This window comes from Symphalangus syndactylus, chromosome X (genome assembly GCF_028878055.3).
Source record: "Symphalangus syndactylus isolate Jambi chromosome X, NHGRI_mSymSyn1-v2.1_pri, whole genome shotgun sequence".
Lineage (NCBI taxonomy): Eukaryota > Metazoa > Chordata > Mammalia > Primates > Hylobatidae > Symphalangus > Symphalangus syndactylus.
The window spans coordinates 93212102-93229325 of record NC_072447.2 but is presented as its reverse complement, the minus strand read 5'-3'; positions in this window follow the sequence as shown (position 1 = coordinate 93229325).

Here is a 17224-nt window from a genome sequence, read left to right as displayed (position 1 = left end):
GGTTAGAAAGCACCCAGTTCATGATAAGTGGTTCAGGTGACGTGGTGACTTGATGAACCTAAGTAAAATGTTCAGTTTCCACCAAAGCCCAGTAACAGGCCAAGATTTGTCTCTCAAAAGGAGAGCAGTTATCTGCAGAAGGTGGCAGGGCCTTGCTCCAAAATCCTAGAGGCCTCCATTGTGATTTACTTATGGGGACCTGCCAAAGGCTCCAAACAGCTTCCCTAACTGCCACTGACACCTCAAGCACCATTGGATCTGCTGGATCATATGGCCCAAGTGGCAGAGCAGCTTGCATAGCATCTTGGACCTGTTGCAGAGCCTTCTCCTGTTCTGGACCCCACTCAAAACTGGCAGTCATAAATGGGCCAGAGTAACACAACCAAATGAGTAATGTGTTGCCTTCAAAATCCAAATAGGCCCAATAGGCATTGTGCTCTTTCTTGGTTGTAGGAGGGGCCAAATGCAGCACCTTCACCTTAGAAGGAATATCTCAACAGTCCCCACACCACTGGACCCCTAGAAATTATACTGAGATAGAAGGTCACTGAATTTTTGTCAGATTTATTTTCCATCCTCTGGCGCACTAATGTCTCGCCAATAAGTCCAGTGTGTTTGCTACTTCTTGCTCACTGGATCCAATCAGCATAATGTCATCAATATAATAGACCAATGTGATATCTTGTGGAAGTGAAAGCGGTCAAGGTCTCTCCGATTAAGATTATGACACAAAGCCAGAGAGTTGATATGCCCCTGATGTAGGACAGTAAAGGTTTATTTCTGGCCTTGCCAGCTGGAGGTAAATTGCTTCTGGTGGACCTTATGGAAAGGAATGGAGAAAAAAGCATTTTCCAAGTAAATGGCTGCATACCAGGTACCAGGAGATGTGTTAATTTGCTCAAGCAATAAAACCACATCTGGTACAGCAGCTGTAATTGGAGTCACCACTTGGTTAAGCTTATGGTAATCCACTGTCATTCTCCAAGGTCCATCTTTTTCACAGGCCAAATGGAACAGTTGAACAGGGATGTGGTGGGAATCACCACCCCTGCACCTTTCAAGTCCTTGATAGTGGCATTGATCTCTGCAATCCCTCCAGGGATGTGATATTGTTCTTGATTTACTATTTTTCTAGCTAGAGGCAGCTCCAATGGCTTCCATTTTGTCTTTGCCACCATAGCCCTCACCCTACCAGTTAGGGAGCCAATATTGTGGTTCTGCCAGCTGCTAAAAATGTCTATGTTAATTATGCATTCTCCCACAGAGGAAACCATCACAAGATGAGTCCAGGGACACACTGGACCCACTGAAAGTTAAGAGCTGAGCTAAAACATCCTGAGCTAAAACACCTGACCTCCATAAGCCCCTACAATAACTGGAAGACCACAATGACATTTTAGGTCCCCTGGAATCAACATCAGCTCAGAGCCAGTGTCCAGCAGTCCCTGAAATGTCTGATCATTTCTCTTTCCCCAGTGCACAGTTACCCTGGTAAAAGGCCAGAGGTGTCCTTGTGGAAGGGTGGGAGAAAGATTAACAGCATAAATTGTCGGTAGTGTAGTGGGGTCCATCAAGGGTACCAGGCCTCCCCTTCATTCAAGGGGTGAACGTGTTGCCTCCAAAATCCAAATAGGCCCACTAGGCATTATGACTCTTTCTTGGTTATAGGAGGGGCCAAATGCAGCAACTTATCTTTCACCTTAGAAGAAACATCTTGACAAGCCTGACACCATTAGACCCTTAGACATTTTACTGAGGTAGAAGGTCCTTGAATTTTAGTCAGATTTATTTCCCATCCCCTGGCGCACTAATGTCTCAACAATAAGTCCAATGTGTTTGCTACTTCTTGCTCATTGGATCCAATCAGCATAATGTAATTAATGTAATGGACCAGTGTGATACCTTGTGGAAGCAAAAATCGATCAGTGTCTCTTCAAACAAGATTATGACACAAAGCCGGAGAGCTGATATACCCCTAAGGTCGAACAGTAAATTGAGAAAATGACCAAAAGGGGGAAATTGTTAAAGCAAACCAAATATGGCCTGAGAAGGACTCCGTACTTCTATATTAGAGTCCTTGTGGACAAACTGCAACCTAACTTAATAGGTAGACAAGATTGAAAGCCTAACTTAGGAGTATGTACCTGTAACAATAGCTGAGTCTTGGCCAATCCCAGCAGTGGTACTCACCATTCATACCCTGTTGAGTGTTTAAACTGTGTTCAAGTAAGGCAAACACCAACGTGTAACCAATCCTGCTGTTCTGTACCTCACTACTAATTTCTGTGTGTCATTTTCCTTTCTTTGTCTATAAATCTTTTTCCAACACGTGGCTGCGCTGGAGTCTCTGTGAATCTGCTGTGATTCTGGGAGCTGTTCTATTCACTAACCATTCACTGCTCAATTAAACTTCTTTCAGTTTAACTCAGCTTAATTTTTTGTTTTATCAAAGTGAAAAACATTATACTAAGTGAAGTAAGCCAGGGACAAAAAGACAATCACCACATATTCTCATTTATATTTGGAATCTAAAACAATTGATTTCATACATACAGCATAGAAAGTACAAAAGTGGTTACAGAGGGTGGGGAGTGGAAAAATGGAAAAATGTTGATCAAATCTCAGTAAGGAGTAAGAATTTTTTTGAGATCTATTGCACAACACAATTAGTATCATTACTAATTGTATAGTATACATTTCAAAAGTGTCAAGAGTAAATCCCAAATGTTCTTATCACAAGCATAAGTATTTGAGGTGATAGATATGTTAATTAGCTTGATTTAGTTTTTTTTGCATTGTATTCATAAATCATTACCTCATTTTCTATCCCATAAATATATACAATTATAAAGTGTCAATTTACAATGAAATAAAAAATATTTTTTATTGATTATTTATATTTCTACCTCTTCAACAATATTCTGTATTTGATAACACATTGTTTTCATACCGTCCTTTACTTCTTTAAGCATTATTTCCTTTAGTTCTTATAACATATTTATAATGGCTACTTTAAAGCCTTTTAAAAATCTGATACCTGGCCCCTTTTGCAGATAGTTTCTTTTTCCTGCTTCCCCCCTCTCCATTGGTATGTATCACACTTTTCAGTCTCAGCCTGTCTCAAAAGTTTTGGTTTAAAAAGAGACAATTTAGATAATATATTGTAGCAAGCTGAAAACTTATAACATTAAGGGGTTAATGTTGTCGTGGTGTTGTTTCTTGTTGGTTGGTTTTTCATTTATTTCTTTAATGATTTTGCTGAATTGATTGTGCAAATATTTTTCCTGCAATATGTAACCTCCTTTGTCCTGATTCAGTTTTTTTTTTTTTTCTTCTAGTTTTGATCTTGTAGTCTAGCTACTGAGGGGTCACCTCTATGTCAGGTTAGTCATTTATTGGACACAAATTGTTCTATAGCACTCTTAGCCAGTTACATTTTCATTCTGTACCATTAGATATATGTATGTGGCTGCCATTGTAGTTTTATGAGTTTATATGTTTCCGTACGTTCGTCCAGAAACTAGTAGATTAGTTTTTCCCTCTTTTATTGTTCTTGTGATAGTGTATTCTTAGAAATGAACACAGTGTTTTAGGTTAATTGATATTTTTAGAGTAACGAGGCAGCCATGAGCAGAGCAGGAGAGGGCACCACCCCCCACCAGAAATGTCAGGTGACCACCAGGTGATAGTCATGGTTTTTAAACTGTCTCTCTAAAATAAGAATTGGTCACAGTTGATGCCAGGGAAAGGCAGTTTCCGAATAGATAAAAAACATCTGAAGCTAGTGATCAACAGCTTCCTGATAAGATCTCAGGAGTTGGGAAAATAGGCTCAGGCACGCACACTAAGAGGGAAAATGGTGGAGTCTGACTGATATATGACCTTCCTCTAGGAACACTTAACTGGTAAGAAAAAAAAACACCTAAAATGAGCATGCACACAACTTCAGCAAACACGCTGTGCATACGACTCCTCTCAAGTGCTGGCAGGCCACTGCACATGCAGAGAGCCCACCCCAAGGAAAAATCGAGGGAGGAGAAATGCAAACTCCAAACCACACCAGTGTATAAAACCCCAGGTCACAGGCTGAACAGAGCACTTAGATCTTTCAAGTTGCTTGCTTGGCCCTCTTCCAAGTGTACTTCCCTTTTGTTCTCTAAAACTTTTTAATAAACTCTCACTCCTGCTCAAAACTTGCCTCGGTCTCTCACTCTGCCTTATGCCCCTCATGTGAATTATTTCCTTCGAGGAGGCAAGAATCGAGTTGCTGCGGATTCATAGAAATTCGCTGCTGCTAACGTACTTTGGTGCCTTGTGACTGGGATACATTTCCTAATGGTAAGACACCTCTACACCTCACCTTGTTTAGCTGGAAGTGTTCAACCCCCCATACACAGTTTTCTGCTCCTCTTTCACTGCTCTACTTACTAACAAACCCGCAGAACTATTGATTTCAGCCACAGTGACTCTGGTTTTCCCAGCTGATCTCTCAGCTGACCCTGATGGGTGGTTTGCAGGGGTGGGAAGAACGTTGGAGTCTGCACCATGTAGACCTGAGACACTAATGGCCCTCCTGGATAGGAAGGCTCGTGATAGTGGTAGCGCTAAAGCCTAAAGCTGTGCAATGTCTGGGGTTTCCTCTGCTTTTTCATCTAAAATTGGCTCTTTTCCAAAACCCTGCACAATCTCCTCTCCTGTTTTCTCTGTGTGTATTCTGAAATGGCCTGGTGCACCCACCAGACTGTACACCTCAGGAACAAGTCTGCTTTTCTTTGCTTTCACTTTGCATGCCACACGACTTCCTTCTCTGCCTTAAACACACACTCACTGTTTGTTATTTGTGCACCCGTGGCTCTTGCTTTGTTTGCCTGGAAGAGAAGAGACAGGTTCTCTTGTGGATATTCCCTGAGATTTATACTTGTTTTTACATGACCAGCTCAGATGACCTCTAAACTTTCCCCTGTCCGTTGGTTCACGGAAGGGACAGACGCTAATCAGTCCCTGGTAATGTCTAAATACCCCACATCCTTTGGGGATGGGTGCCTGCTTAATAATTCTTCCATTCCATGAACATAAAATGAATTTCCATTTCTTTAGGTCCTTTTAAATTATTTCATCAGTGTTTAATAGTTTTCATTGTAGAGATCTTTTACTTCTTTAGTTAATTCCTAGGTATTTAATTTTATTTGTGGCTATTGTAAATGGAATTTTTAATTTCTTTTCCAGATTGTTCACTATTGGCATGTAGAAATGTTACTAAATTTTGTATGTTATTATGGATTTGTGTTTGCACATGTTTGTGTGTACTTGTGTTTAAGTATAAAAATAAAGTATAAAGATATAGAAAAAGCAGAGGTTAAAGGTTCGGAAGGACACACAGAATACTGATAATACTTTCTTTTCTTTGGGGAGAGTAATCTGGGTGTTGTTTGAAACCAGGATAAATAATGTATTAATTGTTCAATTAAAACCTTAAAAATAATTGATGGTTTAAGATCCTGAAGCAGATAGGAGCTTGTGGCTTTAAGGACAGAACTAAATTTGTTCATCAGGGCAAAAGAGAGGAGAAAGGAACACTTCTTTCTCTAAAAGGAGAAGGAAAGTAGTAACATGCAGGTTATTCTCTATCTGCACACCTCATGCATTTTCAGTTCTTCTCTGCTGTGTTATGTGCCCTGGGAGGTTTCCCTTAATTGAGCTCTCTTACTGAATAACATCTGATTAGGTCTGACCACTTGGAAGCAGCAGCTATTAGGAAGACAGGTAGAGAAGTAAGTATGAATACTTCTTTTTCATCCCTTCCCTACTTCAGTGCCACATTTAATAGTACTGGCTGCATTTCTTCAGGACTATAGCTCTCAGGAGGCAGGTTCTTCTCCATGGTTCCAATTGTCAAAGTGCTCTGCTATGGTTATCTTTTTTTTTCATTTGTCCTATCAAGACGAGGCATGGGAATAGATTCTGAAGATACAGTTAGACAGGAATGATAATGATGAGCTACTAAACTATACTAAAGTTTATCTTTTTTTCAGGAAAAATGTGAGGCACGGTCACATAAATAAAGTGAGAAAAAGGTAACATGATTAAGTATATTAGTCAGCTATTGCCAACGAACTAATTATTTTAATTCCTAATATCTAAAAAATAATTTATTAAAGAATCAAAACCCTACATGATGTGATCTCATTTTCAACTACTCTTTAGCCTACTCTCCTACATTACCCAAATATTCTAGATGTTTTTCTTGTTTTTTTTTTAATTATACTTTAAGTTTTAGGGTACATGTGCACAACATGCAGCTTTATTACATATGGTTTGTTACATATGTATACATGTGCCACGTTGGTGTGCTGCACCCATTAACTTGTCATTTACATTAGGTATATCTCCTAATGCTATCCCTGCCCGCTCCCCCTACCCCACAACATGCCCCAGTGTGCGATGTTCCCCTTCCTGTGTCCATGAGTTCTCATTGTTCAATTCCCACCTATGAGTGAGAACATGCAGTGTTTGGTTTTTGTCCTTGCGATAGTTTGCTGAGAATGGTGGTTTCCAGCTTCATCCATGTCCCTACAAAGGATATGAACTCATCCTTTTTCATGGCTGCATAGTATTCCATGGTGTATATGTGCCACATTTTCTTAATCCAGTCTATCACTGATGGACATTTGGGTTGGTTCCAACTCTTTGCTATTGTGAATAGTGCCGCAATAAACATACGTGTGCATGGGTCTTTATAGCAGCATGATTTATGATCCTTTGGGTATATACCCAGTAATGGGATGGCTGGGTCAAACGGTATTTCTAGTTCTAGATCCCTGAGGAATCGCCACACTGACTTCCACAATGGTTGAACTAGTTTGCAGTCCCACCAACAGTGTAAAAGTGTTCCTATTTCTCCACATCCTCTCCAGCACCTGCTGTTTCCTGACTTTTTAATGATCACCATTTTAACTGGTGTGAGATGGTATCTCATTGTGGTTTTGATTTGTATTTCTCTGATGGCCAGTGATGATGAGCATTTTTTCATGTGTCTTTTGGCTGCATAAATGTCTTCTTTTGAGAAGTGTCTGTTCATATCCTTTGCCCACTTGTTGATGGGGTTGTTTGTTTTTTTCTTGTAAATTTGTTGGAGTTCATTGTAGATTCTGGATATTAGCCCTTTGTCAGATGAGTAGATTGCAAAAATTTTCTCCCATTCTGTAGGTTGCCTGTTCACTCTGATGGTGGTTTCTTTTGCTGTGCAGAAGCTCTTTAGTTTAATTAGATCCCATTTGTCAATTTTGGCTTTTGTTACCGTTGCTTTTGGTGCTTTAGACATGAAGTCCTTGCCCATGCCTATGTCCTGAATGGTATTGCCTAGGTTTTCTTCTAGGGTTCTTATGGTTTTAGGTCTAACATGTAAGTCTTTAAACCATCTTGAATTAATTTTTGTGTAAGGTGTAAGGAAGGGATCCAGTTTCAGCTTTCTACATATGGCTAGCCAGTTTTCCCAGCACCATTTTTTAAATAGGGAATCCTTTCCCCATTTCTTGTTTTTGTCAGGTTTGTCAAAGATCAGATAGTTGTAGATATGTGACATTATTTCTGAGGGCTCTGTTCTGTTCCATTGGTCTATATCTCTGTTTTGGTACCAGTACCATGCTGTTTTGGTTACTGTAGCCTTGTAGTATAGTTTGAAGTCAGGTAGTGAGATGCCTCCAGCTTTGTTCTTTTGGCTTAGGATTGACTTGGCAATGCGGGCTCTTTTTTGGTTTCATATGAACTTTACTCTATACATGTTTAAAATTTTCCAATATTCTCCTTTTGCTCTTCCTCTTCCTCTTGCAGTAATTCCTTCTTTCTTTCTCCCCTTTTTCATCACTAAAGATCCTTCCTGTTTCTGCATATTTGAATTCTAACAACAGCTATATGTCAATTTACTAACTTTTTACTGTGACAATGTTCAAAATAGAAAAAAATTGTACAGTGAACACCCATATACATACCTCTTAGATTCTACAATTAAGCTTTAATTACATTTAATTTACAGCATACAATCCATCTATTCTTTCCTCTATCCATCCATGAATCCTCTTGTTTCTGAAGCTTCTCAGTTAGTTGTTCATATCAGTCCATTTAGTCCTAATCAGATCATGTATATCATCTACTAGAGTATGACAGTATGGTTTACTGTTTTAAATCTTTCATTTGGATTACCATGCAATTTTATATGTAACTCTCTTAGAGTTTTTGCCCCTATGCCTTGCACTGTAATTACTATTGAACATTTGATACTTCTCCTACTAAAATATGTTATTCTGTATACATCTTCTAATGCACTGATTTTCAATCAGTAAAGGTTTAATTATTCTATTTGACCAACTGAATGAATATGTGTGACAGTTTGGAATATATTGAATGCAATTGTAAATACCTGTTTGGTACCTTGTTTCTGTAGTACTCAAATCTTCTAAGCTGGGGTAACCTTAACTGAACCAGTCTGAAAATTTTGTCTCCTCAAAAAATCGATGACTAATCCTATAAAATATGAGATAGTTGCTTAACAGGTCAGTAGTATCGGTCAAGATGCTGGACCTTCCCTGAGATTGGCATCTCATTTTCTCAGGCTCATACCATGTTGTCATTCTATCTAGATTTCTGCTCCTGATCTTTTGTTTCCCCATTACTGTGTCACCAGTATCAACCAGATCTTACCAGAATATCCTTTCTTACTATCTGCCCATATCTCCTGTGATTATTTGCTGCTTAAATTTCTATCAACTTACTACCCATGAGATAGCAATGTGGATTTGTCCATTTAGTGATGGTGCATATGTTCTCTTTGTCCTTTCTTCCCAAAGTTGGCCCTTACTTATTGGAGCTTTCAATTAACAACTGTCTTTTCCAGTCTGTTAAAGGGCACATCCCTTGGCCTTATTGTACTCACACGTCTCACTTTTATTGACCTCAAATATACCTAGACTTCTGATCTCAGCCCAAGCCCTCTTCTGACAGACAACTCCTTGAAAGGTGGTTGGCTACTACAGAAAAAAACTTTTTCTGACCACAGTGATATGTAAGTATAGACTAAATGATTCACTTGATGTGGTGTTCTGGCATCAGATGGCAAAAGACAAGACCTAAAACAGACCATCTGCATTATAATCTTCTGAGACTGCTTTTAGAAGGCAGATATTTTCATCATTTTGGAATATAAGTGGCAAGTTTTTCATTAGTTAGATATATTCAAGTTAGTGAAATTTCCTTTGTTTACTTCCTTAATGTTTAAATGCCGTTTCTTTCTTTCTTTTTTTTTTTAGACGAAGTTTCCTTCCTGTTGCCCAGGCTGGAGTGCAATGGTGTGATCTTGGCTCACTCCAACCTCCGCCTCCCAGGTTGAAGCGATTCTCCTGCCTCAGCCTCCTGAGTAGCTGGGATTACAGGCGCCTGCCACTATGCCCGGCTAATTCCTGTATTTTTAGTAGAGTTGGGGTTTCACCGTGTTCGCCAGGCTGGTCTCAAACTTCTGACCTCCGGCGATCCACCTACCTTGGCCTCCCAAGCTGCTGGGATTACAGGCGTGAGCCAACACAGCTGGCCCTAAAATGCCCTTTCTTTCATGAACTAATAATGATGATAGATGTCAGTTTGTGTCTCTTTAACATTAGTAAGTCTGGAAAAAGTTGGTAACCCTTTAGCAATGCAGATGCCTGAGAATTTCCACAGACTTATAGAATCAAAATATCTGGGAGTATGGCACAGGAATCTGCAATTTTAATAAGTTCCTCTAAGCCACTCTTACACTAAGTTTGAGAGGACACTTGCCTAAACCAATAATAAAATATTATAAGAATAAAGATGGTGGGACTGAGGGGAAGCTGACTCCTAGAAGCAAAAGGAGGGCATTGAAATGCATAGGGATATAAGTTACAACTTGGTTTAATATTTGAGTAAAAGAAAGCTTTCAGACAAAAATAAAGATGAGTAAAAACTGTATTGTATACTTAAAATTTGCTAAGATTGTAGATGTTAAATATTCTCAACACCAAGAAAACGTAACTATATGAGATGGTAGGTAGGTTAATTAGCTTGATTGTGGTAATCATTTCACAATGTAAATGTATATAAAACATCAAGTTGTATATCTTAAATAGGTATAGTTTTAATTTATCAATTATAACTCAATAAGGCTTCAGGGGAAAAGCTTAAAAAGGAACGATTGCAAAATAGGTGGATGAAAAGTAACTGAAAGACTTTAAAGGAAAATTCTGTCATCAAAAGGTAGCCTTTAGTATGTAATTTCTTATAGCCAATTATCTTTACTCTTCATATAATTACTTCCCATTCATTAATACAGATTATGTGCTATGTAATTAACTTAAATTCTATATAAGTCATTGATCTAATGCTTAATATTGGTTTTTTAAAATATTGTCTTGACCCAGTTTTGAGGCCCTGGCTAGAGTTCTGTAAATGTCCTTTTTCTGAGATGCTAATGAAGTCCAAACCTCAAGTACTGCCCTTAGTGGACTCTCATACTCCTGGCCACTATGCACCCTCTCTGATTATTTCAGAGCCAAGTACCAGACAACTATGGACAGCCCCTATGCCCTGAAGCCCATGGAATTATTCAAATTAGTCAATCCATAGGGAGCCTGCAAAACAACTAACGTCAATTAGCTTGCCATATGTGAACTGCCTTCTCTAACTGTAGCTTGCTGTTACCCTATCCCAATTCTGCCTTTCATCTATCCAAGAGTCAGTACATTATGTCTTGCCGTTAAAGGAATTTTTAAATTGTATAAAACATAAGGCCAACTCTAAGCCCTAATATTTAGATATGAATAGTCATTTATACACTACCACTCAGCTGGATAGTAGAAGCATCTATGTGTTTTGCATGTTATAATCAACTGTAAAGAGAGAATACTTCTGAGAAAAATTTGTGGTATCACCAGTAAACATGGTAACATATCAGTGTTGCCAGTCACCATGGTGACATAGGTAGAATAACAAATATTTTGCTAACGGTGATGTAAAAGTAATCAGGACTGACATTAATCACAGGCAGGGTAAGTGCTCACTCCTTCTTATTCAGAAATATCATTTTAATTTATTTGCTATGATGGCTGAAACTCATTGTCAATCCATTGGCTTTAAAAAGTGTTACCTTCTTAAAATGTATTGAACGCTTGCTATTTTTTTAAGCTTAAAGTTATATTCAAGAGAATAAGGAAAAATTAAGAAATAGAATCCATCCTCAATGACTTCACAGTCCAGGAGGGAATATAGAGACATAGATAGGTAATTATCGTAGAGTTTGCTAAGTATAATGGTACAGAGAGGGAGTGGCCAGAGCCCTAGAGTAGAGGACTTTTTGAGGAGATAACAATTAAGCTAAAACCAGAAGGCTGAGTACAAATTAAGAAATCAGAGTTGAGGAAGCATTTTGGGCAGAAAAAAAAAAAAATAGCACATTAAAAAGCCCAAATTTGTCAGTCTTCTCCAGTAACTTACAACATCATAATTTATTCCTCATGTTAGAAAACTTCTAAAAACATAGAATATCTTACTTTTTAACTCATATAAGAAGACATCAGAATACAAAGAACTTAAAAATATTGTTTATTACTACAAAAAAGTGTAGAAATTTACTAAACCTAGACAGGTTGATCAACTAGATGGGACCTAGAAACAATTATTTTTTCTTGCAGAACTGCTTCAAATACAAAAAAAATAAGATTTTTTTAAATGCAGAGCTATTTGTTAAATTGCCACAATTTTAGTGAAGATTCAGGTTTTGATGAGTATATGAATCATGCTTAATTTTCTGTGGCTGACTTTGTATTGCAAATCTCAGGCTATATTAAAATAATCAAGAATTTGTCCTCTCAGTTTTACAGTTTCTTAAGGAACTAATGGACTTAAATGCCAACTTTTTGACACAAAGAAACAAGGCAATCTTGGAATTGCAGAACTGAATGTGTGAGTGAGTCCTGTATATATGTTGATATTTCTGAGCCTATGAGCAAACACTAGGCAATATTTCAGTCCACCTGGCTATGTGAAATAACTTTGTTTATGAAACTGCGAAAATCAAAGCTTAGATCAACCCACAATCAGTTTTGTTAACTTTGGATCTAAACTGAGAGGTAACCAGTGATGGTTAACTTTATGTGTCAACTCGACTGTGTTAAGGATACCCAGATAAGCAATGAAACCATTTCTGGATGTGTCCGTGAGGATGTTTCTGGAAGAGATTATCATTTGAAACAGTGGAGTAAGTAAAGAAGTGTGGGCAAGCATCATCCAATCCACTGAGAGTCCAGATAGAACAAAATAATGATGGAAGGGTTAATTTTCTCTCTTTTCTGGAACCCGGTCATCCATCTTCTCTCACCCTTAGATATCAGAGCTTCAGATTCAGGGGACTTCAGACTCCAGGACTTACACCGGCTTTCCCCTTCACCTGGTTCTCACGCCTTTGGCTTCAGACTGAGAGTTACCCGATTGGTTCCACTAGTTCTCAGGTTTTGGGGACTAAATTACACCACTGACTTTCCTGTTTCTCCAGCTTGCGGGTGGCAGGTCTTGGTACTTTTCAGCTCCCATAACTGTGGGAGTATATTCTCATTATATATACCTTTTATCTATCTATCTATCTATCTATCTATCTATCTATCTATCTATCTATCTATCTATATTTGTCCTATTGGTTCTGTTTCTGTGGAGAACCCTGAACAAAATGTAGTCTCACTAAATACAACTCACTGCAATTGAGAATAGTTAGTGCTAATATATTCCAGTATTCTCACTGACTTGATCCAAATTTAGCAATTAAAATAATATGAAACTTTATGCAAATAAAGTTGATAAATTTTATCTTTGGACTGATACTACGTTTCTGCTAAAATCAATATAATCTTTATAACCAGAACTATCTCACGACTTTTATCATTACAAAATATCATGTGCCTAGGCATGTAAGAATTTCTGATCTTCAGTCTAATTGCTGAAAAACTTGTATGCCCTGCCTAATTTCTTCTATTTTTCATTTTTCAAAAGTTGATTTTTTTCTATATTCTTCAGATGAGTGAGCATAAGTACTTCTAGTCTTTTTTAACAGCAGCAAAATCAATTTATATAGCACCTTATCTTGAAAAAAACATCACTACTAGTACACTGACATTTTCAGTATATTGCCAAACGCAATTTGGAAATTGTGCCTGTTAGCTTTACACTGTTGGCAATTTTAAAAAGGAGCCTAAAATGGAGATATTATGTGGGTCATTCGAATTATTTGAGGTTCAGGGTAAATGAATTTTTTCTAAATTATTATTATGAAAAATTTCCAACATACAAAAGACAAAATGATTAATATAATGAACCTTCAGGTACTCATCACCTAGCTTAAAAATTAATCAACAAATGGCCAATTTTATTTAATCTCCTTACCCCTACACTACTCTATTTAGAAGCCAATCCAAGACATTGTATTTCACCTGTGAATATTTCAATATGTATCACCGAGGTAAAATTTCTCTTTTATAAATTTAACTGCAGTATTATTATGCTTAATGAAATATTTTGTTAATATCTTCTAATAGCCCATTAATGTTCAAATTCCCCAGTTGTTTAAAAGCTGACTTCTTTATTCTCTTTGTTTACATCTGGAACTAAACAAAACCTATCTATTGCATATAATGAATATAATTATGCATCTCTTCTTTTTGTTTCTTACATTTAATTTTAAAATATTTCAACCCTACGGAAAAGAATTGGAGGAATAGTACAATAAACAGTGATATACCCTTAATTTACATTCAATAATTATTAATATTGCACATTTGTCTTCTCTCCCTTTATATATTCTTTTTTTTACATTTTTGCTAACTCATTGGAAAATAGGTTTCATACATGGTAATGCTACATCCCTAAACTCTTCAGTGTTTCTGATAAGAAGGGGGAAATGCTCCTATATGAGTCATGGGTGTATAAGGTAAGGCAAGCAGCCTAGTTTGCCTGCAATGCAGGAAAAAAGGCCATGAGATATGATTCGTACTTGGGTTTACATTCTAGATTTCACATAAATCAGTTACCATCTCAAGCTGTTTTCTCATCTGTAAAAGTAGCGACAATAATGCATCTTTCAGGAAGATTATGGTGAGGTTTAAATTAGATTGTGTAGGTAAATGTATCTAGCACATGGCCTGGCACTTGGAAGACTGTGTCTACATGTTGTTTTTAATCTTCTCTGCTTCTCTCCTTTGCAAGTAAGCACTGCCAGATGGGGAAAGTTAATTGAAAAGGGACATTGAAAAGCAGACTGGGAAGTTTGAATTTACTATGAGAAGTAATTGCAAAACACTCTTGCTCTTTTATGAAGCAAGTGGTCTATTTATAGGTACAATACTGTAAGACATACGATACAGTGTGGAAAATCCTCATTAAATAAACAATGTCACAAATACATAGGGAGTATAAATTGTGATAAATAATATTTTTAAATAATAGAGCTTTATAAAGAGAAAATAACAGGGTTAACCTAATTTAGAATGAAGGGTATAGAGACTCTTTCTGAGGATGACACTTAAACTATGATATAAAGATAAGTAAGAGTTAGCAAGGCAAAGAAAGGAGACAAAGAGCAGCCCAGGCAGAGGGAACATCATGTGTAATGGTCTCAGTGTGAGGCAGTGATTGGTACATTCTGAAGACTTGAATAAAGGACTGTGTCACCCAAATATGAAGAACGAGGCCGGGCACAGTGGCTCACAGCTGTAATCCCAGCACTTTGGGAGGCCGAGGAGGGCAGATCACGTGGTCAGGAGTTCAAAACCAGAGTGGTCAGCATGGTGAAACCCCTTGTCTACTAAAAATACAAAAATTAGCCCGGCATGGTGGGGCACACCTATAGTCCCAGCTACTGGGGAGGCTGAGGCAGGAGAATCGCTTGAACCTGGGAGGCAGAGGTTGTGGTGAGCCAAGATATCCCACCACTGCACTCCAGCCTGGGTGACAGAGCAAGACTCTGTCTCAAAAAAAAAAAAAAAAAAAAAAAAAGAAGAAAAAAGAATGAAGATGGGAGTAGAAAAAGGCAAGCCTGGGGAAGTAGGCAGACTTTCACATGGTGATTGAAGAGTTTTCAATAGTGTTGATGTAGTCTAACTTGCTTTAAAAAAAATATCACTTTGGCTGCAGTGTGACCATGAGTTTTAAGACAGTCAAGGGTGAAAGAAAATAAGATCAATTAGGAGGTTATTGCTGTGGTCCAGGAAATTGATGATGGTAGGTTGAACCACATGGTGGAGAGTTCGAGGTATATGTTGAAGATAATGCCTATAGACTTGAGGACAAATTAAATGTGGATGGTAAATGTAAAGGATGGCTTACAGTTGATGTACATAATTTGGGCCTGATTGACTAGACAGGATGGGACAGACTAAGGAATAAATAGACTGGAGGAGAGTAATCAATAATTCTGTCCATACTAGACTGTTAATTTGAGATATTTGAGATATACAAGTGGAGATGTCAAAGCAACAGTCTCATGCATGAATCTGGAAGTCAATGAGAGATAATGATGCTGCTGCTGTTGCTGTTGATGATTATAAAGATATAGTGAATTTTATGGAGTCTCACCTTATTGCACCTGAAAACTACTGTGACTTTTGAAATTTGTAAAATACGCATTAGTAGCCTTATTTAGCTCTAATGAGCTACAAAATTAAGGCATGGCATTTTGAAATTGTGTTTTAGCCGTCTTTCTAGAAACATCCACGTGAGTATTTTACTTACTAATTTGTAAACAGTCAGGTAATTTACAAAAGGTATTCTCTAAGAACTTGAAACAGGAATTAGATAGAAATTGAAAACTTTTATACTGATGCCATTTCAGATTGATCTTGATTTTCTTTTGATATGCTTGTTAATGTCTCAGTTATTTCATCATCAGAGCGTAATACAGACTCACAAGCTCAGAGAAGACACACACCTACTCTTTAAGCTCTGCTATATATTTCATATGGAGACATGGAAAAAGTCACCCTCCAATGTGTAAGAGACTAGGCATAATCCTTAGCTCTTATAATCCACAATATGAAAGTGAAACTGTGGATCTTCATTCTCCCACTATAGCCATAGTACATACTCCTTAAAAATTACTGCTTTTTATAGGAGCATAGGAGCAGCCGAAACCCACTGCTTCTTATGTATTCAGGGGGATAAACAGAAGTTCTCCTAGAACTTGTAAACAAGGCCTTGGCTAGCCCTGGGGGAAGTTTAGTGAAATAAAAGGATAGGTACATCCCATGAGCACATAGCTTGGCAAGTAGTGTGTAGGCTGAATTTTTGTCCCTATTTGCCTCTTTAGCTTGGTATCTTTGTTCAATTAACAACCTAAACAACTTGATGCGGTGACACTGTTTATAAACTGCTTAGGGATAAGAAAACAAGGCAGTGCAATGGAAAGTTCATTGACCTGAGAAACAGGAGGATGATGAGCACTGTCAACATGAGCAAGTCATTTATGCTTTCTGTGTCTCAGTTTCTTTTTGATTTTTTTATTTGGTTTTAATCCAATATGACAGATAATGAGCTTCTTTAATTGTAAAATAATATTTTAATAGCAATAAAAAGTCTATTCCAAAGTTAGCATTTTCTGATCCCTCACGTAAGAATGCTAGCTCCTATTACTCAGAAATGTATCCTTATGTTAACTTGACATAACCTAATGACCCTCTAGATTTCAGAGACATTTTTGTGTAGAAAATTTTTCTGTGTATTTGCATATATTTTCTGAAGTGAACTACTTGCTTATTTTAGTCCGTTGAGAACTTGATTTTACAGTACACTAATTTTAAGAAATTTATTTCATGTAAAGGAGCCTGACCATTCTAATGACCCGATAGAGATGTTAATCAAATGGTTTTATATGATTCAGTAATACTTTTTCCCTTTAGCACAGCAGTTTTATTTCCAAGATTCTACTGTATAGATATACTAGCGCTAAGATGCAAAAAAATATATATGTTATTAATTACAATGTAACTGATTACAAGACTGAAAAAATAAAAAAAAATAAATTTATACTGATAGCAATGGTTGAATCCATACTGGAAATACTATACAGCATTGAAAATGAGGTGAATCTACATGTTCTGATCTGGAAGCATCTCAAAATTGTAATCAAGTGAAAAATAAAAGGTACAGATGTGTATATGATATACTTCCACCTACAGAA